The following is a 25,859-nucleotide window of genomic DNA, read 5'->3' as shown; positions in this document are numbered from 1 at the left end:
AACAAGCACGAGCGCTTGCACAAAAAAGAAAACAAAGACGTAGATAGAATGGTGCAACACTGCGCCTAGACAGCTGCACCTCGGTAGCCCACCTTCTTGAAAATTGTTGTTTTGCGTGTTCGAGAAGGCAAAGGAAGAATTAACGAGGAAAAAATATATGCCCTAGTACAGACAAAAAGAAATGACGGAATTGTTATCGCTTGTTTACATGTATCTTGTTTTTTGCCATTTTTGAAGGCACAAAACAAAAGCGACCGGATGTCGAGAATTCCTCTCCGGGTATACCTTCGCTGTGAAATAGAAAGTGCAAATCTTCGACAAACTTGCCCCCCCCCCTTTTTTTTTTTTTCTGGTTTGTGGATTTTAGCATGAATACGAGTCCAAGAAAGGGCATGTCATCACTTGGAAAGAAAACTGTGCGTGTCATATGTGCATAGAATTCTGCGCAAACATATTTTAAAATATTCCTAACAGCAGTGCCATCTCTTTACTAATATAATTTGTAAAAGCCTTGTCACATACGCTTCGTTCATTGCTACATTTTCTCTCGAAATTTTACGTTCTGACAGACTGAGTTAAAGGCAGTGTCGCAGGAGGCAGCGGTGACGCAACATGTCAAGCTATTTATGTAGGGATCATTCTGCAAATTGGAATTGACATTGCTTTTCTGCTGGTTTTGGGTTCCACGAGAGAAAAGACCGACTCATATCCGGCTTAACCTAGAGACAGTACATACTTAAGCTTCCCGTATGCATGAACGCGTGGTGCGTTGAACCAGCCCATGCGCACGCGTCAACCAAGCTATCAGAGGCTTGGTGGTGCTCAAGAAGAGCCGATAATTTTGTAATTTTTAACAGCGGAGTCGTTGTTGCTAGCCGTCATCAGAAAACCCTGAGTCTATAGTTACTTCCGCCGTTTATCGCGCGCGTGAGTACGCGTTTTACGAGGAGCGCCCGTCATCCTCCAGCTAGGCTTTCGCGTGGTGCTCGGAAAAAAATGCCCAAAAACACAGTTCACGTGCGTCCGCGCCTGAAGGGGCAGCACAGGACAGCTCGCGCTGCCCCTTTGCGAAGCCCAGTTTGCGAAGCTAGCGTGTGCTGGCGCGTTCCACTGGGAGTAATGTGAAAGCCTGCGAACAAAACCATCTGGGCCCGCCAGTCATGCTTGATGAGGGAGACGGTATAGATGCGGATATGACAATCACTACTACTACCACAGTGAAAAGCGATGACAACACGTACCAATAAACAGTCTCAAACCTAATGCCACGCGTGGTGGTGTGTCCTTCAGTGAGGAAATCCCCCAGCTTCGCTATGGTTCAAGCCTTGTGCGACTTAGTGCAAGCTCCGCCAATTTTTTGCCTCAACAGTTCCCTTTACTGAAGGCTTTTATACCTGTAACCCCTAGCATGCGCCCCAAAGATCACGCTCCAGAACACCTGTCTGCCGCAAACTTTACCTAGGGCCTCGACCTGTAGTTGTGACGACTATACGCTGTGCTTTAATAAAGTAGCCACTTTAGTCAAGAGTGGAAATAAATGAGAAACATGTATCGCTTCCGGTGGCCGATAAATTTCGCTTGGTGAACGGTTTGCATGCCATAACACCCGCCGCGGTGGCTTAGTGGCTAAGGCGTTGCGCTGCTGAGCACCAGGTCGCGGGTTCGATTCCCAGCCGTGGCGGCTGCTTTTCTGATGGAGGCAAAAAGCAAAAACGCCCGTGTGTACGAGATTTCGGCGCACGTTAAAGATCCTCACGTGGTCAAAATTAATCCGGAGCCCTCCACTACGGCACGCCTCATCGCCTGCGTTGCGTCGGCGCGTTAAACCCCATAATCAATTACATGCCATAACGCCTTTTTTTTATTTGTTTCACGAACTGAAACTATTTAAAACAAAGTTTGTTATGCTGTCACAATACATCTAAGAAATGAAAGCAAATGCACCAAGCAAGCTAACGTGGCACGTATGGGCTGCCAACAGCTGCGTGACAACAGAATGAAACCAGAAGAGAGTAAATAAAAACGATCAATTATTCAAAATAACCTACGAGATGCAGTACGTGAATGACGTTTAATTAAGTTATTTTATTCGTGTTTGTTTTTATATAGGGGCTTTGCCAAATCACTTATTGTTGTGGCCTTGCCGATTACACAAAAATAATTATTGGTAGTCGCGCTGTGCAATAATATGCAAATGCTCTCGCCGCTGCTGTGCGGTTGGGCCATTCGTATAAACTTGGCGGGGAATGCCATGAAAAAAAAAAAAAACACACACTTGATATCTATTTTTTTTTCTTTATGCGGTTATGTGACTGGTAAGCAGATTATGTTGCTCCTTTCACTTCGGCTGTGCGTAGCAATTATAGCTGCTGTTTTCAGGCCATCAGCATCTTTTTGTGCATATGTGTTTTATTAGCGCGAAATAAAATGACGCACGACTATCCTGCGTTTAATTAGGAATTTGAATCTCTAGGAGGCCAAGTTTAGTGCAGAAATGTGCAGAAGGGCCACACGAAGTTGCACAACGGGCATCTAGGAGAGTCGAGTTCTTTCAGTATATTTATCGATAAGCAGCCTAAGCTTTACGCACGCCTTCGAATGCTAGGAAAATAGAATGAAAAGTGAATAGCGAAGAGAAACGTAGGTAACGCAAACGGCCAAGTAGAGTGAGGGAGGAAATAAAGTTGATAGAAGAAAAAAATGACACAGGAGAGTACAATTCAAAATGAATGTGCTTACCATTGGATTCACTAACCCAATACAAAGCAATAGCAATTAGCAGCATCGAGGAGGAGGAGGAAAAAAACGTTTTTATTTGAGCCGACAAAAAGAAAAAAAAAATGGTGGGTGGCACAAAGCCGCGAGCGACTGCTTCGAGGTTAAAAAGACTATGTGCATGCTATCACAAACACTGAAGCAACAAAAAGTATTCATGCCAACGGGTATACTTTCGCAAAAAAAAAAAGCGCTTTTCTTGCTGCGCAATAGAGCAAAATATAGGTTAAGTCTCCTGCCACGCGCGTGGCACGAGCTGCGCCCCCCTGGCAACAGCTGCTGCCACGCAGAAGTGACCTCAAGCTAAAGTAATCACGTGACTTCCTGTGACGTCACAAAACAAACGTCATATTTACGTCATTTGATCATGCCACTTTTTTGTGTTGACGACGGCAGCCGGGTGTTCGCGTCTTGTGTCCCGATGTTCTCCGCCCGTGGTTCGAATGGCAGGCCTGACGCATCGTTACGTCCTTATCTCCCTGTACAGCGGCTGCCTCGCGGCGCTTTTTTCTTGTTGGGAGGTGTGCTTGTAATTATTTAGATTGGGTATTTTTTGTGAACTTGCTGTTGCACGTCTTGGTAAGCCTAACGCATTGTTTTCTGCACGCTGCTTCGCCCCGCTTTTTACATGCTCCTAGAACTGTACTGTTGTCGTTTAATATTTTGTAAGCTTCACGTTGTTTTGCAGTTCGCGTGCTATTTGCTTTACGCGCCTGCATTTGTTGTCTACTTGTGCCTCGCTTCTTCCATGCCACGCCTTGTGTTCTGATTCTGGAGTGGTGGCTCAATTATAAAACGTAGGGATCAGTATTTTCCATCGCGTCGCGCCGTAGCGAGCGACGTAGTGTCAGCGTGTGCACGAATCGAGTGTCGTCAGGTAGCGCACGGCATCATCGAACGCAATCCGATCTCGCATGTAGCTTCTGCAATTTTTCCCCCGGGGCAGTAGTACTGTCGCCGAGAAATGTATCCTGACTATTCCACAGAAACGATCTGTGCACGTAGCGCTGCAGAATCCGTGCAGGGAGCGCAGTTGCCCTTCCGTGGGTGGAGCCCAACTGCCCGTCCAAAGATATATCTATTCAAGATACCACTGAAACCATTCGCCGACTGGCTGGCTTCTTGTGCAAGGAGGCTCAAGCTCCAACTGTGCAAGCATGGGAGAAGTGCAGCCGATAAGATCGCCGTGTGAGCCAAGTTTGGAACTTCTGCTAATAGTCCTTTAAAAGTCTGGTGTGCATAAGGTTAACAAGTGACAATTCAGTTATTGTTCATCTATGCTCAGATTTGTTGCTTAGTACCATTGTGCTTTCAACTTAGGAAGTCTTAATGAAATGATAGGCAAGGCTTAAAATTACTGCTTGGCTCTTATTTCCCTTTCCTTCGCTCCAGTACCTTTCGCCTCCTCTAACCTGGTTAGGCAACAGAACTTCCTCCTGCATCTGCTTTGAGTATGTATTTTGATAGGCTCGTTCCTTCTTTACTCTTGTGTTTGGCTTGGTTGGAATTGAACATAACCAGGCACAATACTTTCATTCACTCTCAGCAGGATGGGCTAATGATGATGAGAGCTTATCTCGGAGGCTTGCAGTCTTTGCACAAATTCCAAGTGGCTGTGACATCTATATGCCCATCCCAAGCACTCTGCGGAGTTCGACTTGACACTAATGCTTGTATTCGCAACTGGTGAAGCGTGCTTAAGCGTCTACTGTCAAAGCCTTTGGGGTAGTGAACAGGAAGAGTTTCCAATTGTGAGGGGACGTTTCACATTCTATTGCTTTTTAACTCCGCACTGTGTAAACTGTTTTGGAAAATTGCTCAAGTGAATTTACTTAGTGGCAAGGGGCTTTATAAAATGTCCCAACAATGATGCAAGTCTCGTCACAAGCCAGCTGCTAGAAAACACATTCACGGGTTGTGTGTTGTGTGCCCATTAGCTGTTTCTTTTTCTTCCACAAAACGGGCACTTAAACAATCCTTTAAGCCAACAGGCGTAAAAAATAGTTCATCAAGTACAACTTCGGGGTAATGGTTGGTGTCGAGCGTGACATTGCCCACTCCTAAGAGTACTTCTTAATTCCTTGTGCAAGAACTGGAGCCAAGGCCACGTGCGTAGATGTGAATGTCTGTCGGTGTTTGTGAAAGTTGCAGTACAGCTGGAAGGTGTATGGATCATGGGTGGCTTTAACAATAAAATGACTGCTGAACGTATTTTTGCTCTGGTATCAATGAGCAGCATGTGAGCATTGATAAGTGCTTCACTGTTGACATTTTTGTTACACAAAAGCAGGCCATGTTAAGGCCCCCTGGCAAATATTCATGAAAAACACTGGACCAAAAAGCTGCCAACACATGGAAACCATGTTGATCACGGCACCTTTCCTAGTACTTCAGTACCGTTTATCAGTGCTGTGTTTTTTCCCCCAGCTAGTAAACTATCCCAGCGTTGCACCTTAAGCCAGAAATCAAACACTTGCTTGTCAATGACAAGTGATCTGCCAAACTTCCGTGTCTATGCAAAAAGTGAGTAGCTCTACTTTCTCTGCACTGTTTGTGCTGTGAAGTTCCGTTTCTAAACAAAATGCCAGGGTTCTTCTGGAAGATGCACAGCATTAAAACCTCAACAAAAAAGGAATAAGCACGCGATACTTTCTTGCACTACACTAGAGCCCTGCGGGAAAGCCAAACCAGCAAGTGATCTTTTTCTACAAAGCGCTGCAGAGCAGAGGCTCTGCTGCAGAGGAGCCAAGAAAAAGATTCCTTTTTGCGGACACCAAAGCTACGCTGGAAAGCCAAAATGTGTGGTGTCTGTTAATGCAGATTAGCTGCAAGACGGGCATGTTCACGCAAAGATTTATGAACCAGGCTGGCGGGGTAACAAAATCATTGAATGAGGTTACAACAAAATGTGTTATGAAAAATGATATATTACTGTTTGCTATAAATAGCAATTAAAGGTATAAAATGGTTCTGACACCAAATAAATGGCCTGTTGGAAATCATTGGCAAAACCTAAAGAGCAACATTTCATACAGCTGCAATTGAGAAATAGTAAAGCGTGGTTGGGGCCTGAATTCAGCAGGCATGCTCCAGCTGAGAATGTATAATTGCAGAGCAAAACAATTATAAAGGCATAGGGAAAAGGTGAGCTTCGTTGAGTTTACCACCAAGGTATTTGGTAGAGAGAATAGTTACAAAAATAAAGAAGCAACATGGGAAGCTTTATTTTCCCTGATTTAAGTTTATCAGCACTGAGCTTCATGTTCTGCATGTCCCATTGAAGAATGTTACACCTGCATGCACTCGGCACATCACATTTTACGGTATAACACAGTTTACTTCGAACATAGGTAAATAAGAGAATATTGCATAAGCAGTTCATTTATACGTGAAATAGAAACAGCAGGGTTTTTAAAACGAAGCCCGTAAGTGTGCTGAATGAAAGGGACCAATGATGAGTTTATGTTGTCACTAATAACAAATTTCAACGACCTTGTCAGAAACAAACCCCTTCCATGGAGGGACTGTGTGTAATCAAGATTTTTTTGATAAAAGGTTGTAAATGTATGTCAAAAGGTATTTTAACGCCCTAGTCGTGGCCTGTGAGTCATCGGCGCTTTTTTCTGGTGTTTAGATGATCAAGGGCTGTTGTATGGGATCCACCTTCTCTTCTCACTTTGGTCACCATCTTTCTTAGTCACTGCATTCATGTGCTTGGTCAGGGAGCTAGCAAGCGAGGACGACAGTCGGCACCAACTATCAGCTGAGTTCCTTCAGGCTGGGACAATTGCTGGAGAGGCTAAACAATGTTTTTAAAATCCCTGAGAGCTTTCACTTTTTGTTTTGTTAAAGAACATTTAGGCAACCCTTCAACTGTCTGAAATAACAAAAATGACTATTGTGCCCGTTATAGTTAATCTACGCACAGTGAACGATGGCACAAAATCTATCAATGCGAACCTACCCTTTGAACCTGCTTAATATTTAGCAGAGACTCCCTCCATTCATTAGCTGTTTTATGGCACTGTGGGTGGGCTACTGGTTTCCACCTATGGAGCCTGTGGGCCGCACTAGTTTCCAGTCGTCCTGGCAAATGTTTTTGGAGACTAGCACTACCCTGCAGTGTACGAGCCATGGATTCCTTGGGTTGGCCATGTGAAATTCTAGTGAATCGTTACAAGCCACCAAAGAAAGTGAGCATTTGTTTATCGACTACCGTTTTGTGGCCATGAAAAGTTTCGTTCATTAATTAAAAAGACTAACAAATGAGATCAATTTTATTGCAAACTTCAAACAAATAACTGGTATTACAGAAAATATGTAAAGCAGCTGGAGCTCCATAGCCACTTTCCAGCTATTTCTCTATGCCATCAGAGAATCTTGTTTGTGCGACTAACAGATACCGACCTATTCCACTGCAAAGAAACATAACTGGGCGATTGCAGTGGGGCCTCTAGTTCCGTTTGATCATATCACTTGAGTGTTTACGTACAGTTAACATACTGATGACTGTGTTTATAGTGTATGCACATATAACATCAATGTAGTTTGAAATTGGGATCTTTTGCACCATTTCTTTTTGTTAAATTCGCCCCATGATAGCCTTGACGTTTGCCTATCAATTACATTTGCAGCATGCTCGCTGCTTATACCTGTTTACACAAACAATCCGTAGATGCTTTCACGTTCTAGGCATATCTTAAGATTCTCTGACGTTGCTTATTGAGCCTGTGCAGAACCCATAGGTTTTCATATGCTGGAGTGCATGTAGGTGCATTAGACATGATGGCCGGCCAAGCGTATACCCTTCCTATTGCCGTCTCTACAGCCTCTTCTCTGACCCTATCGTCTGGTTGTGTGTCCTGAATTAACTTCCTTTGCATGAGGGACTCAGTCAAGTCTGGCCAACATAGCGTACACCACGGTACAGTGAGACGTGAAAGTTATACCAGTGCAGTGGCTATGAGATGAAGCGTCTAGCTAGTCTACCTTTTGAAGGTCGCAGGTCCTAAACTGTTGTAGAATCATGTATCCTACTACGAAATATTTGGTTTCTACTAGGAAATCTTTTTAAGCGCTGAATATCACGCAATTATGATCCTTGTGGCGCATGCTCACAAGACTTTTCTGCTCATAAAACGTATCGTGGGTGTAAAACAAATTTTAAGCTACAATTTCGCCCACTAGAAAATAAGAACTTCCCGATTTTCGAGTTTTCCTTGCTAATATTTCAGAAGAGGAGATCTACTGTAGTGGTACGTACGTGGTACATGTGTGGGGACACCAAAGATTACCTTTCCTATTCTCGGCGCAATTGTCTGTAATTGTAATGCGCACATGTGCCTAGTAAAAAACGGTTGCCGCCACTACCCTTCGTCCTCGGCACTGTACATTCTGATTAACTTTTGGCGCTGCTAAGTTGTCTTCATTTCGAGAACACACACCGCGATTTCAGGTCGCCCATTTAAGCATTCTGGACTTGCCGTGGTGCAAACTGTTGATAGCAGATGCCGCCGCGCCGACATGCGTCGGAAGGTTCACAGAATTACGCTCGGACGGTGTCTTTTCTTGTGTGGAACGTAGCTTGTTCGAACGAGGCCAGTCGGCTGTGCGATGTCGTCTCACGTACGCTGAAACTGTACGCAGGTACCATCGGCGTACACCAAGCATAACCAAGCGGTCACAGGTCAACATTACTCGAGAGCGGCTATTTTGCTGCGGTCTGGAAAGGCTGGCTGGGTCCCCACGCAATACATAATCACAAGCAACTTTCTCACGTTTTCAGATAGTGCTTCTAACAATATGAACTCCGGTTTATCTACGTTGTCGGCCCGAGAAAATCGGAGCTTCGTCACGCTTTCGGATACGCGACTCCATGTGCGCGATACGGCAGCTGGCAGCAGCAGCAGCATCGCCGGCTGCTCCCGCAAGAACAAAAATTGTTTGTTTAGAAAAGTTTTAGCAGTTCAATGGTGCGTTATTTTGTACTGCAAATAAAAAAAAATGTGTATTTCGGACTACACTACACAAAATAATGACAATTATTAATGTTATGACGTCATTATGACGTCACGCGTGGCAGCAGCCGTTGCCAGGGGGGCGTGGCTGCTGCCACGCGCGTGGCAGGAGACGCTGCCCAAAATATAATAGTACTTATATTTAATAACGAAAAGGCATTGTTAAAGTTATAATAAATGGACATAAAACAAGAAATAGGACGCTAAACTAGCATACACGAAAACAAAAACACAAACGGAGGTCATTATGCAGTACTATCGAGCAACGTTTATAGATACTTTTTCAGTTTCGGAACTGCGCCTTCCAAAGCGGGCGCGAGTTTACCCTAGGCGCTGAGAGGGCGCCCCGGTCGCGAGTTGCGCTGTGTCGGCGGCTGCGGCGGCTGGCGGCGGCGGCTCCGGCGGCAGCATTGAAGGCGTGCGCGGCCGGTCCTCTGGGCTCAAAGTGGCGGTCGCAGTGTAGTTGCGTGTCTGCTGTACAAGTTTCTTCTTTTCGCTTGTGTTTGTATTCACGCTTGCGCGAGAACCTTGTCTTTTGAATGCATTGGGTTTGGAGTGCTATTGAACAGTGCGGCTACGGGCGAAAGCATTTCGTGACTGCGTCAGCGCGCTGTGCTTTCTTTCATGTGCTGGGCTTGGCGCAATGCCGACCTGCTTAATTCGCAGCCGGCTGTACGAGATTTTCTAGCCCACTTAAGCAGTGATGCTTTGTGATGGCTGGGCACATGCATCCTGCATGGGGCACATGCTTATGCCCTTTACAAAATGTACAACTGTATACAGTTGTACTTAAGTAAGTATGGAGGCGAAGGGAATCTAGCTCCTCATGCTGGAAAAACTATTATTAAAACAAAACATACTAATGAACAAAAACACAAAAATTCTCAATGCTAACATAATATAACCAGAAAACCTACAATTCAAATCTCAATACAAAACTTCGTAATTTATCCGGGATTTTGGGTTAGCTTTGATTTCTTTGAATATAAAGGATACGCGGATGTCTATCATAAAGAAAGTATGCAGTTGCTGCTTATGGCTCTGAGGAAATATCATTCGTGTTGCAATTATTTTGCGCGCCTGGCCAATGACAAGCGAATTCGCGTGCCCACTTGACAGTCACTGCTACGCGAAAATTCATTTAAAACGCTGCCGTTCTTGATATTTTAGCCCCCGTTAAAATAACTGGGCGTACTTACATTACTCCTTGCATAATACAGCCCGTTTGAAATAAATTGCGAACTGGAATAGCGCGGCAACAATATGTTGAGCAACTTCCTAGAATAGGTATTTCTTTTGGAGTACGCAGGCAGAGCTGGTCACAGCCCGAGATGGCGGGGCGGAACGCTACGAGAGGTCACGCATTTGCACGATGGCGAAGGGGTCCAAGAGCGAAAAATGTCACTTGACCACTAACCCTACGTAACGTATTACATCACGTAGTTTTTTTTTTTTTTTTACAGGGGGTTGTGTTATATTCTGCCGTTTTTTTTTTTTTTCGCGCGCGCGCGCTGCGTTTGCACGGCGTTGCACGTGCGCTCCGGCAAATCGACGTTTTCATGAGGTGCCGATTATTATTCTTCCTGCCTGCTCAGGTGCAAGCGCACCGAGCTTTTCTTGCGCGATGTCATCCCGGCGCTCACATGCGGTTTCGGTTATGCTTTCCTTCCGAGCGCAGTAGGATGGCAAAACACTTTCTTAATTAAGCGCTCCGCACGGTTGCTGTGCGTGTATGGGAGGGCGCGCTCATCTGGTAATTGTGTACATTCTTGGAAGTAAACAGCTACAGAAGGTAACGAAATTTGTTTGCCCCTTGTGTGGTGCTTCCGAGTCCACTCCTCCAGAAGAGCATATACGCGTGCTCCAGTCGGTTGAGCTCAAAGTTGCGAAGTAGCTGCGTGTCTGTACAAGTTTCTTCCTTTCGTCCGACCGGGCTTACTGGGCGCTGAAGGAAGCCGCCGTTCCCGTTTACTTTGCCAACCTTCCCAGCACCTTGTTGAGGAAGCAGACTCGGCGGCAATCTCCGGAAAAGAGAAAGGCAACGTCTAGGCACGAGCTAGCGGATTACAAAAGGAGAGCACTTGCTCACCGAGCTACAAGAGGAGCTGTCCAACCATGAGACGCCTGTTCCCCTGAAGTGCACCGATTGTGCTCAGATAGTCGAGAACAGTGCGGCCATACGACTCCCAGACAACTGGAGAACGTCAGCACTAGAAAAAAAACCGGGGCAGCGTCGGCAAATTGTTTTTTACGTGGCCGGAATGAAAGCGGGGGCCTACACAATCCTGAAGAGCGTTGCTGTGCGGGACGGTATCACCTATGTTTTGTCCACCGAAACGGGAAGCTGCCCCAACAGTCGTGTGAGGAAATATTATTCGTAATGCAATGAATTCGCGCAATTCGCATGACAAGTGATTTTTTGTGCACGCTCGACAGCCACTGCTACGCGAACGTTAATTTAAAACGCTGTCGTTCTTGATATTTTAGCCACCGCTTCAAATCCGTGTGCATACCTGCGGTACTCCTTGCATAATACCGTACGTTTCAAATAAATCGCGAACTGCAATGGGCGCAACAAACTGATGAGCAACTTCCGAGAACAGTTATTTCTTCTGCAGTACGCAGCAAGGAGCGGTGAGAACCGGAGATGCCGTGAGGAACGCTCCCCGCTAGCAGACGACGCTCGCTCCCCTAGCGCAACTCGCAACCGCAGCGCCGCGGTGGCGAGAGTCGCGGCAGGCCGCCTTCTCTCCATGGCCGGGGCGAGGAGATACGGAACTGAAAAAGTATCTATAAACGTTGCTATCGAGCTCTCTGCCATTTTTCTCTTGTTTAAATTGAGCGCCAATGCGCCCTCAGCGCTGCTTTCGTATTCGGCAGAGGACGCCATAACATTTTAAAACTAAAAATTCAATTTTTGGTTTATATAATCCAAAATTTAAAATAAAATAACTGTAATAATACGTTTATAAAAAGGGAATAAACTACTGATTTCTAGATTTTGTGTGCTTACGCAAATACTTCGATGAGCGCGGCCACGCCACGCGGCCATGCTCAATCTGTTGCCCACGGCCCAAACCGGTCCCAACACCAACAGTGCCCGGTCCCACGACCACTAGGCTTATTTTTCTTGCGGTGCGTGTTCGACACCGCGATGGAATTATGTGAAGACAACTTTGCAACCTGGAGCCAGCCCATGTCGTTTGTAACTTGCCCAGGATAGTACACCATACCCGATCGCCGGTGGCTACTTCTCTGCGTCGTTCCTCTTCTCAGGTAAGCCGCACCTAACCGTGCCTGCCCATGTCGCCTTTGTTGTCATATACATGCTGTTGTGAATTGTCATTCCCAAACGGTGACTAATCGCGACCACTAATAAAGTGTGGCGCACGGAAAAGTTGCTGCCACTCGTTTCCGTGAGTGTACGTCTTGTGTTTGATCATCGCTTGAGCGGCGTGCGCTCCTGAGAGGGCGAAGTGGCTTGTGGTGCTTGCATTGAGAGAGAAACGTAGTTATTGCTAAGGTGCCCCTATCACCGCAGCACCTTTAATTTGAGGAACTACACTAGCGTCCGAATGTCATTTGAACCAAATGTCATTTGACTCAAATGCCAGGTTGTGCTGCTACACTAGGTTTTGAAATGCCATTCAGCTCAATTGACATTCGAGCCAAATGAGCTCCGAGAGATATTTGGGATTTCAAATGCCATTTCTAGCACACTCGCACGTAGCATCTTCAATCGGCAATAAAAAATACTTCCGTACGTAAAACAAACAAAACTATTTCGTTTGTGAAACTTTGTTCACTGTTGATTTACTTAAAATATGAAATAACCATATTTATTTTCATACAAAAAAAATTTCGCAAAAAGAAAATCAAATTACACTAGACAGCCACCACATTAGAATCAAAACTGGTGTCTCTTCTAATTTGATATCATTTTACTGCCTCAGACTGCTCCTAAATTTGATTGTTGTATTATTGCACTAAAACGGAACGGGGCGACAACAGTGCCACTACAGCACGGCGAGCAATTGTGAAAGCTTTCAAATGCCATCGAAATTGTAGTGTAGCACGGTGGATGCTGAATGGCATTTGAAGCACCCCATTTGAGTCAAAGGACATTTGGTTCAAATGACATTCGGACCCCAGTGTAGCCAGGTATTAGTCTCAAACAGTTGAACTGTGTAAGCTTTGTGTAAAGGCTGTAAAAGCGAACACCTGTCTGATCACGTTACGAAGTGTCATTTGTTAGGGTTACAGAGAAGGCCAGTTGCTTTCTGTAATATCGTGCTTGTCTATCACCCACAGCAACCCCAATTTCACTAAGTGTTCATGTCAACAACAATACAAGTTTTTTTTTTTTTTTAAACCTTCCAATTAAACTCGTGCACCCTCATCACTACGTTTGCCTAAGGGCTGCTGACGTGCAATTAAGGGAGGTGGAAATTTTTTTTGCGGACCTTATTTATAGGGTTTCTCAAACACAACTTTTACATGCCTGACAGAATGACAGTGCTTTTCCTTATCCTCAATACCAGTCACAGTCAAGATGCAAAAGCGCGATGCCTTTGCATCTAGAGTGACAGCTATTCATTCAAAACAATGTAGGCATGGAGCACAAGCACCTGAACCTAATGCGGCAGGGACCGTGCAAACTTTCTTGTGGCAGTGCCAACCGAGTAGCCTTCATTCTGTGCTGTCTCTACCGCAGTGAGCGCTATGGCATCCAATTCTTTCAGCCAGTGTTGCATTGCATCAACGTATCCGGCTTTCCCATAAAGTGGCTGAGAAGTTCCAAGACCAGAAAAGCATTAATACACTCTTGTATCACATTCAGCTACAGGAGGTAGCCTTATTCAGCACGATGTAGAGTGCAAGTGCCAACAGGATGCATCTGTGCAGAGAAGTGTTGGCTAACTAGACCACGTGCCATATGGTGGAGCTAGTAGCGATTATTTGGACTACCAAGGCCCATTACTTGCATGTGAAAGTCGCAGCCTTCTGAGAGGGCTTAATGGTAAATGATTAAGGCAAAGCAAATCCCTCGTGCCCAGCTTCGATAGTTGGTACTGTCATCTTTGCAGCTACACTTGTGATGCTGATTGCTGACAAAATCACCGATGTGCATGCAAGGTTTTTGTGACGTGTGTGACTGATTTGTGGCATTAGTGAGGAATGTCAATATGGCTGGCGAAGAATTGCAGGCCGTAAATGCTTAGACAAAAACATGGCCAAAGCAAAGGCGTATTTGTATTTGTTTCTTTTAATGCCTCCAGCTATTATGCAACCAACCAGCTCCATTGCTTTCTTGTCTGTTAATCATGTGTTATCTTGTTTTTAGACTTCTAGATTCCCAGAACTCTTCAGGACTTGCCGTGCGATGACAAGGAGCCAGGATGACGAGGACAAGAATGACAAGGAGCAAGGATACGCTTGCCAGCTCTGTTCGACACAGTGTAAGTGTCCAGACATATTTGTGAAACTACCAGAGTTGAGCGATATGTGACTGCTTAACAGCAGAAGTACAGGGGCCTGTAATAATTATTAGGAAATCATTCATAAGCTAATAACCTCTAGCCGGTAGTAACCTTTAACCTTTTAGGAGCCTTTTTACCTTTTTTTAGGAGCCTTTAACGTTTAAACTTGAAGCTTTTATTTATTGATTTTGGAAAAAATCACCTAGCCCACACTAGGGTGCTTAGCCTTAGTTAGTCACTAAGTTTCAACGTTTTTTGGCACCATTGTACACATTTGTCTACCATCTTGACCTGTTCGAGGTATGAACAAAAACATTTAATCTCATTCGTGGTTTCATTTTGAAATGCTGACCAGCAGTTCAGTTTTCTTTTTTGCAACCTGTATTCATAACTGCCTAGAAAAAAATTTTGGGGGCATATAGGCATTCATGGAGCTTTCACTGTCATCGTTAGTGACCTAACTGACTGTAGTGCTTACACGGCTTCTACTCTTGATTGGCACCTGAATTCTTTGTTGGTTCTTCGAAGGAGTCAGATGACCTATCTTCAAGAAAATTGATTGTCCTTTACGGAACCCAAGCAGCCAGTGACCGCACAAAACAGCCCACTGTTCAAAGTGTGCTCTACGAAATAGAAATAAAGGTACAAGTGTAACATGACGTGGCTGTTAGTAGCAAAAAGTGTGATTACATTGCAAGAGGTCAAACACGGATCTGATTTTCAGAGTTATGAATTGTCTATACGATGAATCAAATTAAGCAAGCTGTTGCCGCACATAATGTCAGTTGATGGACCAAGCAGCATGTGCAAAGATCGAAGTCACCTCAGTGGTCTGCCATCGGTCAAGGTGGGCCACAGGGAAGGCGGAGGGGGATCTGCATGCGCATGTGTAATGCATTGCTTGCAGTTTCACCTGTACGTTATAAGGCACCTGAGTTCAGTGCAATTTTACTTATAGTTCCTTTTGTGGTACGTGTCTTCCAAACTGCGGGTGTGAATGCTTCTACAATGCGGTTCATTCACTTTTGTCTTCTCTCTTTGCTCACTAGCTGGCAGGGTCACCTTCATTTAAGATTAAAGTCGAGGGTTTGATAGATGCCCGTCTGGTGGGGACGGCGCATTTGAACGAGAAAGAAGGCACCGACCAAAGAATAAAAAACTGAAAAATTTAAGACTTCAAATTTTAAAAATTTAATTAAGTTCTCACACGGAGCCTTGTTCACAATGAATTTACTGCAGAGAAAAAAAACGGCCTAGGAGACTTTAAAACCTGGCGTAGGCAGCATGCACACATGGGTTGCAGGGTTCCAATGTTGTGATTAAAGCCACATTCCCACTGGCGATTTGTCTCGTCGCGCGACGGCGCGCGTCGCGCGATGAGGCCTTGAGGTGGTGTTCGCAGTTGCGATGAGCGATGATGCAACTGCGTTCAGCGCAGCTGCTTCCCGACTTGTACGACCTCGTTGGTGCGTCAACCATTTGAAGTCAGAGAAAATGATGTTACACGACAAAAGCAGGTATAAATCAAACTAAAACACATGCTACTAACCTGGAGCAATGCCGAAAGCATTTGCGGGTTGTGGGAGGAGCAGAAAATAACAAACTCACGAAGGCTCTTTTCAACATATTATTGCACGAAGAAACGCACACGCTTGCTTTCACGCCACAACACCCGCATCACGGCCCACAAATGTCGCTTCTTTTCACAGGCGCAAAGTTCTGACGCCTCCGAACTCTACGCGTGTTTACCAGTCGCCGATAGACGAAGAGGCTGCAAGTCAACCTACCGTCTCGCTGTCCACCTAGCTCTATACGATGATTACTTGCTTTTACAATCCGTACACGCTTCTCCACACTGATGAGTTCCACGCTATTCGTTGATTATTGCGTGTGTTGCGTGATGGCTTCAGTACCCTCTACAAGGCGACGGTAGCACGCACAATGCTAAATCTAAATATTTTATGTATTGAGGTACAGAAAGCACTGCACTCTCTCGAAACATATGAAAACAGTAACAGGGAACTTACAGGGGTAGTGCAAAATGGCAGATCATGATTTGATACACCTTTCGACTCGACCGTGTGGGGACAGCTCGTTGCATACCGTCCTCGACAAACTGCAGGCTCACCGCTCTGACGTAAGAGTGTCGCTCCGTTTTCCTTCAGGTTGAGCCTGGGGAACTTGAGGCTACTCCCTTTGCCGGGCCACGCGTTATCATGGCCCACCGTTCAGTGATTCGCTCGGCCTGGGTGACCACCTTGAAAATGTTGTCCGGCTACCCGCGGCAGGCGCATGGCTACCGAGGGTTAAGCGCAGGTGGTGGACGGTGCCAAGGCTGCGATTTGAAGCGAATTTCGTCTGATCCTCAAGACCTTCTGGGAATAAACCAACTTTCCCAGAACCGTCTGAGGCTCAGCGAAAGATTATGGCTGCTCTTTGACTGGGGGAGCTGTGCTCCCCCATTTGTACAATAGGGGGAGCCGTCGCTCCCCCTGTTTTGACGCCCATGTGGAAGCGTATCTTTTACGTGGGCCAGTGTGTGTCGCAGCTTCTTGCAAGCTGCCTAGCAACATGCAGGCTGCATAATTACGACTCGACCGAGGAACAGATTTGATCTAATTAGGAACCTAGTGCAGAAAAGCTCCTCCTAATTACGAATGTCTTTCCTTCGCAGGCTGCCAATGTCCTGCCACCGTTTTGTGTTTCCTGGCCAGAGTGACACACGGATCAACTTCTGTTCCCTCGTGGTGATCAAGTGCTGTCTGCATTGAAGAATGCTGAAGAGGGACCTGCAGCCCAGTGACGTTACCACACAGAATTGCATGATTATTTGTAAAATGATCTTCTGCACATGGCTGTTTTTAATGCTATCAAAACTTGAACGTCCATTTTATTCTTGTTTGTAGGCATTCATTGAAACTTGTCAATTTACTGAAAATGAGGTGAATGCTACAAGTGCCCTAGCGGCTTATAAAGCTGTTCACGCTGTACCCAGTTCAAAAGAAAATGCAGCCACATTTTTTGCTTGTGTTGTAATTTTTTGCTCACTGCCATTCTAATAAAGAGTTATTGATATTTCTCAACTTATTTTTGTGTTAGACTAATTCTTGTTTCCTTGGTTTATGTCGATATTTATGAATCTGTGTTTGAGTGGATACGCAGGAAGGCTGCCTATCTTTGGCTCACCTCAAAGCATGAACTTCTGATACCATGCAAAAATTATGGTGTGAAACATTTTCAGCCCAAAAGGCTGATGTTGGGTACCTCGTCTTATGAGTGTCAGGCACAAATTTTTTACATGGGGGTTCAATGTCTGTAACACTGTTGAACTGGCTGTATACTGTACCTTCACGCAGGCATTGATAGCCAGAAATCAACTAGGATATTCATGATAGTTCGTGTATAAATGTTTCTTATGCATTTCAAGTGCCTGTACAATGGAGAACCAGTAATGTGCTTTGCAGTCCTCTTAACCATGTTTGTCGCTACAGCGGCATAGCCTTATTCCGTTCTACTGTTACATGGATCACATGAATCACAGTACAGTGGCGCAAAAAATATTTCAGACGGCTAAGTTCTGCGCTGCAGGGATGCAGCATTCTCCAGTGCTCCTGCGATACAGAAGAGGTTATTGTAGTACTGCGATACGGCACAAGTTCTGGGGCAGGGATAACGGAACATGTTCATAGTCCTCTCAAATGGATCTTTTCTGTAGTTCTGCAATACGGGTACATTCTGCAGCCTGGTGAAACGGTCATGTTGCGTAGTCTCGTTATACAGCCAAGTTACGTAGCCTGGTGGAACGGTCATAATCCGTGGTCTTGCGTTACGACCACGTTCCATCGCCTGGTGACACAGCCAGGTTCTGTAGTTATGTTATACGGCCACGTTCTGTAGTCTGACGTAACGGTCATATTCCGTAGTACCGTGACACGGCTATGTTCTGTAGTTTTCTGACATGGAACATTTTTCGTAGCTAGGGGTACGGAACAAGTTCTGTAGCAGCATGGCATGACTACGTTCCGTAGCCCTTTTAAATGGTTATGTTCTCTAGTGTCCTGACACGGAACATTTTCCATGGTTTGGAGTACGGAACAAGTTCTGTAGTAGCATAACACGGCCACGTTCCGTAGCTTCCTTGAGCGGCTATGTTCTGTGGTGTCCTGACACGGAACATTTGTCGCAGTTGGGAGTACGGGACAGGTTCCGTAGTAGCATGACACGGCATGTTCTGTCGCCCTCTTAAACAAAATATGTTCCGTGCATCTTTGATGCGAAACATGTTCCGTAGTCCTGCAATATGGTTAATGTTCCTTCAATACGTACCACGGAACATATTGCGGCAACAAGGTTAGCACACACATGTCCCGTACTTTGACGGTGTTTTTTTTTACAGTGCGGCGTACACACTTGATATGAAAAACTTGCACTGTACACAAGCGCTGACCGCCACTGCGCGTTGCTTTCACTCACAGTGACCATATTTTGAACGTTATCGATGATCCAAGCGCGGAGACAGACCTTGACAGCTTGGAGCGCGCGAAAGCGGGGCCACGATGAATTTGGACTTATCAATCGTCTCGCGCTAGCGATGAGCGCGACGAGCGTATCTCTACACACTTGATAGAGAACGAAAACACGGCGCACCACTCTGCAGACGCTGGTACTGGTGCCTTTTCTGCCTCGGCTCCACACAAAGCGCGACCATTTGAAGTAGACGAACGATAAACGCGTATCGCAGTACCGACTCAGGACCGGGGTGGTCTGTCGTAACTTCTGCAAGTCGTTGTCGTTTTTGATATCACAATCAAGTTGTGCGACGTACACCGCCCCCGCAGCTCGCCGCCGCCATGTTGCCGGGTGGCGGAGCCAACTCCAGCCGGACGGCCCAGCCGGACGGCTCCAGCCGGACAATTCGCTCGCCGAGCGAATTCGACCTCGGCGTCCAACTTAGCCCGACAGGGCCCCCCCGACAGAGCACGACAGGCCCAGCCGGACCATGTTGTGCTCTGTCGGACTCAAAAGAAAACGGGCTTTAGCTGCCGTTGTGCGTCCGTACACGGGCGGACGGAAAAATACCGAAGAGCTGGTTGCCGAATGTTGGCCGTTCAACGCATGATCAGTGGCTGCCAGAACCTGGATGCTGGCCGGACATGGCAGAAAGCGGCCATAGACGGGCCGGTCTTGGGGCACACTTTCTGTGCCGTCTGGGCTGTTACTAGCACGGATGCCTGTCGCTATATCGCTTCTGAATGCCCTGAAACCACATTTTTACATCCGACAGATGTTAAAGAATTGACGGCTCTCTTTTCTCAATTAAGCAACAGCTCAGCCTGCGATGCTGATAACCTGCAAATTAAGCACATTAAATATGTGTTTGACATATTTGCACCTATATTAACGCATATATATAACCTCTCTCTCTCCCAGGCAGCACAGAAAACGTGGCCAGCCTTTGGCTTATTTTTGGCCGATGCTTGGCCTGTTTGGCCATTGGCAAAGTTTGAACTGCTAGAGAACTTATGTTCTTTGGCATGCATTTGGTCACGGAATACTTGTTGTCTGTTCGGCCAGCCGAGGTCTTTACACCAAAAGCAAACATCTGGCCACAGAGATCATGTTTTTGCATTGGGCACCACACGTCCGAAGACGAACAGCACGCGTCCGGCCACAGATTACTTGTTTCCTTTTTGGCCAGCTGAGGTCGGAAGACGAACTGCAATCGACTGCCCACGGGGGCCGCGTTGTCTGTTTGGCCAGTTTAGGTCCCCAGATGAACGGCAAGCATCTGCCCACGGAGTACACGCTTTCTCCATGGCCACCATACGTCTGATGACGAACAAAGAGCGTCTGGCCACGCATTAATCGTTTCCCATTTGGCCAGCGGAAGGCGGAACACGAACGGCAACAGTCTGGCCACGAATTACGTATTTCCTGTTTGGCCAACGAAGGTCCGAAGACGAATGACAAGCATCTGGACGCGGAATACTCGTCTTCTCTGCGGCCACCCATGTAGAAAAGATCTCCGGACAGAGAATTGCGTGTATGTACGTGACGACCTCTTAAAGGAGGGGTGCGGTGGAAGGGAAATACAATGATGCGGGAGAACGAGCCGCTGTCCGCGGGGACTCTATGGCATGCAGTAGCATGGTATGTAGCTTCGCGAGGGCCTGGCGGTGGCAGTAACCTACCTCTACGGCGAATCTCCCTTTCTGTGAGTCAGCTAACGAAGGCCATTATAGGCAGAAAAATTTCTCCTTTAGTTTATAAGCTCTGATAAAGCAGGTAGGGCTGCTGACATGAGACTTGCTTTAACTGAAATGTTAGTGTGTGGGATGCTAAATTCAACTTCAAACATTTTTTTCGACCCGAAGCTGGCTTAAACAAAAAAGTATACCTAATGCTACATTTACATCACACGAGGGTATTAAATTAGCGCCGCAAAGGCGACGTCAGGGCATTCTTTTAAACTAAACGAAAAAAAAACGGCAGCTGTTGCAATTGATCTAACTAGCATTCGTGTGGTGTTTGGAAGCACCGTGCCACTCTGGTTACATTAGGGGTGTTACCCGTGAATAAAACCAAAAACAGGCAATGATCATGTAGACAAGTAACTAATTTTCTTTTTCCCAGCCTACCAAGCACATGCATATGCTCCTAGCATACAGCTAAGTGCCCGTGATACACGTGGCGCTACTGATTCACATCAGCCTTTCATTTGAGACATGTGCTGTGTTAATAAATATTATTAAATTTGCGTCGTAATAACAACATACCCCTTAGCTCTGCTATGCATGACTACATACTTCCCTGTGCAACAATGTCTTGTGACCCAGCTACTTCGCCGAAAACACGATGTTTCGTCATTGGTAAGTGGAACATCCTTGACGCTTCATTTCGGTTATATTTCCTATAGAGTTCAGTACCTGGACAAAAAAAGAACCCTTCGAGGATTCGAAAAATGTATTTTACGATAGCTACAGGCTATGGTGAGGTTTTACGCTCTAATGTATATTTATATGAAACGCGAATGCTCTGAAACGACGTGAGTTATTCATCAAAAGTTGTGGGAACCACGGAAGTTGCGAAGCCCTATATTTCTGGCACCCAGGGCATAAGAACTCTCCTGACATGCACAGAGAATAATAGAAGCGTTACGAGGTTGCACGCAGGTTGTTGAATCCAAGCTATGCATACGACGATTGTGAATACCTTAATAGTACGAAATCACGTGCTGGGCGCGTCCTGAATTTGGAAATAATGTATTCCGTGGGTGTGATGAAACGCGTATGCGTGTTATAACATGGAGGTTTAAAGGAACGTTACCCGCTGTTTCCCTACAACGTCATAGCATGCTTTCAATTATCGCTTTAATAATCTTGTCCATGTCGTTACCACAAGCATATTCTCACACAGGCAACGTATGTATCACAGCTTTTTTTTTTTTCAAAGTAGCGAATCTAGCGCATTTGAACGCTTTCTTCACGATTTTGAGTGCCGCCACTTTTACGCAGCCGAGGTGATCAGTCTGTCTCCAAAATGAATTATTACGAGAGCATTACGAAGAATTACTTCCGTACAATTTCCTTGTGAGGCTAACAGTTGGCCAAGTACTTCAATAGTATATTCAATATTGTCAGCGACAAGCCATCTATAAAGTGAACAACACACCAGTGGAGGTTACTGGTGACACTGCTGAAGGAAGATCCGGCATGAGGTCACGTCTTGACTAAACACAAAAATGTTTGCCCCTACGCCTCCGTCAGCCCCATCAGGTTTCTCCCACATGCGCTCTACTCTTGCATCGGTCGCTTGCTATTTTTTCACGAACATTTCCGGCCTAGCGGACCTTCGTGGTTACTAAAACGCTTTTGGGCTACTTCTATGGATTTTTCCTTACTCGAGATATAGAAAAAAGAAGCGCAGGTTCTGTGCGGGACTATATGCTCGTTTAAAAACTTAGGCAGGAAGTGAAAGTCTACTGTCACCCGCCGCGATGGCTCAGTGGCTAAGGCGTTGCGCTGCTGAGCACGAGGTCGTGGGTTCGATTCCTGGCCACGGCGACCGCTTTTCTGATGGGGCGAAAAGCAAAAATGCCCGTGTGTACGAGATTTCGGCGCACGTTAAACATCCCCAGCTGGACAAATTTAATCCGGAGCCCCCCACTACGGCGCGCCTCACCGCCTGCGTTGCGTCGGCGCGTTAAACCCTACAATCAATCAATCGAAAGTCTACTGTCGGCTCAAACGTCAGGCTGAGTGTAAGTCAGGAAAGAGGAGGGGTAGGAGAGGGAGGATATGGGCCCTTAGCGAAAAGTAATACGTTTGAAATACCTACGAGTATGCTTGAAGTGCACTTCAAATATGCCTTGTATTTGTACATGTATTTCAAGTGCATTAAAAATTGAATTTTCTTAATTTTTTAGTAAATATTGAAAATACATTATTAAAAAAGCGGAAAAAAATACAGTGCTTTTAAGTACCATACAAATAGATTAGGTATGTACTGAACCTCATGACTGCGCGCTTAAGGCATTCAGAATATATTGGAAATGTATTTCTTCCCGCCAAACGATCTAGGTCCAAATGCACTGTAAATATTTAAAAAATACGCTTACCTAACTACATTTAGAGCAGCACTCTGAGTATACTTTAAAAGTGTGCTGAAGCATAGAAATATACTCCGAATATATTCGAAATATATTTCAAATGCATTGTACGTTTGTGGAACGAACATGGTAGAGATACACTCTCAATGCAGGAAAAATATTCATTGAAAGTACATTTTAAATGTATTATAAAAGCTTTGCCGAAATACATCTCGAGTACATCAGAGGCGCTGCTTCAGTTGCGGAAGCGTAAGATTCACGTAAAGCATATCTTAAGTTCCGGATAAAATACATCTCAAATGAATAAACGTACTGAGAATTTCCCCTCGATGTTTACTTATAATAAAAGAAACTGAGGGAGATACTTTCACTTACTGCGCTGTCTAAGGCAGGCATACATATAAGCTCTCTGTATTAGAGAAAAACTCGGCGTACAAATATGTAAGCGGCGGTGTTCCAACGTAATCGGCAAAGCAAAAACATCTAATTCAACGAGTATATATATGTATGAAAACACTTGCACTTTGCCAGCGTTGTTACGACGGTATCTCTGTGGAGGATTTGAAAGTTTTCGTTTTCTGAAAAATATCGGCCTTATATGGACAACGCTGGCTATGCTTGCGAGGGCGAGCAGCTCGGCGCCTCTCACTGCCGCTCACTACATCCTCCTTTGTGCCGAGTTCCTGCGGGGAGCGGCCAGAGCGGCGCACCCCTCTTTCACGTTTTGTCTGCCCTCGCTGCGTTTCCTTTGCCTGTCCTGTGGTGTTACAAGTTTTCGGACTCCTCAACGCGCGGTCGTCGTGCGGACGAAGCCTCTGCTTGGACGGCGCGTTGCAGCGGCGTTTTTATCATGATTGCCGTCTAGCCAAGGTAAGCACGATTTACCAGCTATTTGCGCGTACGGTGTCGCACAACAATTAATCGATGTATGTTTGCCTTGCAATAAAAGTGTGTTAACGCCTTTTTTGAAATCCGCACGTGGTTGTTAAGCTTACCTTTACCTGCGAGCAAGATTTCCTACCGTAACTACTCCGTGCAAGGGAAGGTACTCACAAATCGACGACAGCAAGAAGACGTAAAAAAAGGATTTTAATGCTACCCTTTTTGCGCCTAATTTTAATTTCGGGTCTTGCTGAGTGGCCGGGGGACTGTTGCTACGAGTTTTTCTGTAGATAGAGTTATTCCTTTGTGAGCTTATTTAGGAATAACACTTGCAGTAAACACATAACAGCCAGGAACGTTTTAAACACAGCCGGTTCACAGAAAGTCCGCCGTCCATGTTTACGCGTTTGAGAAATTTGCGAAGTGTATTCATGCTGAGCACGAGGTGACGGGTTCGATTCCCGGCCGCGGCGGCCGCTTTTCTGATGGAGACGAAAAGCAAAAACGCCCGTGTGTACGAGATTTCGACGCGCGTTGAAGACCCCCAGGTGGTCGAAATTAATCCGGAGCCTTCCGTCGGCGCGTTAAACCCTACAAACAGAGTGTGAAAGGGGAAGAGGTTCCCCGCCTGCACTACATTACAAACAATCAAATCAGTGTAATCAGGGACGCAGCTTTTTTTTCTGCTCGCAGCAGCCGCTCACAGCTGCGCATGTTGACAGCAGCCACCGTACGGGGAAGGAACCCGGTTTGTGGCATACATGCATTCGATTAATGCGCATGCCCGGGCCATACGGCGAGAAGCCGGGTATCCTTCGCGATTTTTGTCCGTCGCATGTCGCCATTCTGTCAACTAAAGCCATGAAAGAGTTTGTGCCGTCGGTTTCGAAGTGACCAAAAGTGTTAAAAGCCACACACGTAATCTTCGGTGCAAGTGGCTGTAGCGACACTAAGTGCTTCATGCCCAGGGACTTAAAATGATTTGTCCATCTAAGACAAACTGTATGAGAGTCGCCGCTAAGTTACAATCAGTTTCCGTTCCCAGAACCAAGAACCAGCCAAGGAAGGACGGAGAAGGAAGGGGGGATGCGAGGGGGGCAACCAGTTCCCGGCACCAGACCCCTCGGTTTCCAGAACGGGTCCCCCGGCCGGGTTCGTCTCTTTTTGTTCCTTTGATCGCTCCCCCAAAACTTCGTGAAACTTCAGGACGTTCCACCCTTCCTCTTTTGTGTTTCCTAGCAACTTTTCCCCTCCTTGCTGTATTCATTTTGTCGCGCATTCACGAACACGTGTGCGCGTTTCGAGGGTCCCTTAGGCCGCTCGTGGTCGAGTGAGAATTTCAAAAATGTGCCAAAGGCACCGCAAAACAGCAAGTCTAGAGCGGATGCGCGTGGGCTGCTTGGCAGTTGTGTGTGTTTAGCAGCCGCAATTGCTCATTTGCGTCTAAAGGGTGTACTTAAACGAGTTCCTTTTAGGTGTCTCGAGTATTTATAAAGCCACTACTTTTTACTTGATGGTCCCTGACGCTAACAGGTGTTTATCTGTTTTTTGTATGTAAACGACGCGAGAATTTACAATTATTTTCCGCGTCGCTCCCTATAAAATTACCGGTTATGTGCGACGGAGAGCAAGAAAATTACATATGTGTGTAGGCAAAAATACACTTTTTCTTGCTTTGCTTGTTTTAATCGCTTTGGTTAGGTGCCTACGATATCAGAGCTTGTAATTTTAAGGACGGCTTGAAAGTTTTCTTTCTTTTTCGAAATAAACTTACTTTGCCGTTCCTTTGAAGGCATTGTTGAGTGCTTACGCCAATCTAATGACTTTTATGTAAGCTTTCTACTACAATCCTGCCCATGCATTTTTGAACTGTTTCGCTGCGCACTATTTTTTAGCACGTAATCTCCGAAGAAGTTGACGCCGAAATACGGAACACATAACAATAATTACAGTTAATAAGATTACTATTTATCTTATTTTATTAGCGTCTTGTGAGGTCACAGGCAAGTTTTGTCCAAGTTAATTAAAAAACTAGAATGGCCACCATTTCAAGTTAACTCAAGCGCCTAAGAAAGAGAAGCAGCGTAACGCTAAGAA

General features: G+C 45.7%; 1 long non-coding RNA gene across 1 annotated transcript; it reads left to right on the top strand.

Moving 5' to 3' along the window:
- The first annotated feature begins 11,840 nt into the window (after positions 1-11,840).
- Positions 11,841-17,359, top strand: LOC144151925 (uncharacterized). Its single transcript, XR_013319006.1, has 3 exons — positions 11,841-12,068; positions 14,137-14,251; positions 16,947-17,359. It is a non-coding gene; the product is annotated as an uncharacterized LOC144151925 (long non-coding RNA).
- Positions 17,360-25,859: the final 8,500 nt, after the last annotated feature.

This window comes from Haemaphysalis longicornis, unplaced genomic scaffold (genome assembly GCF_048455015.1).
Source record: "Haemaphysalis longicornis isolate Haplotype H1 unplaced genomic scaffold, Haemaphysalis longicornis Haplotype H1 scaffold_9, whole genome shotgun sequence".
Taxonomy (NCBI): Eukaryota; Metazoa; Arthropoda; class Arachnida; order Ixodida; family Ixodidae; genus Haemaphysalis; species Haemaphysalis longicornis.
The sequence above is the reverse complement of the archived record's forward strand: the minus strand, read 5'-3'. Positions and strand labels throughout refer to the sequence as shown.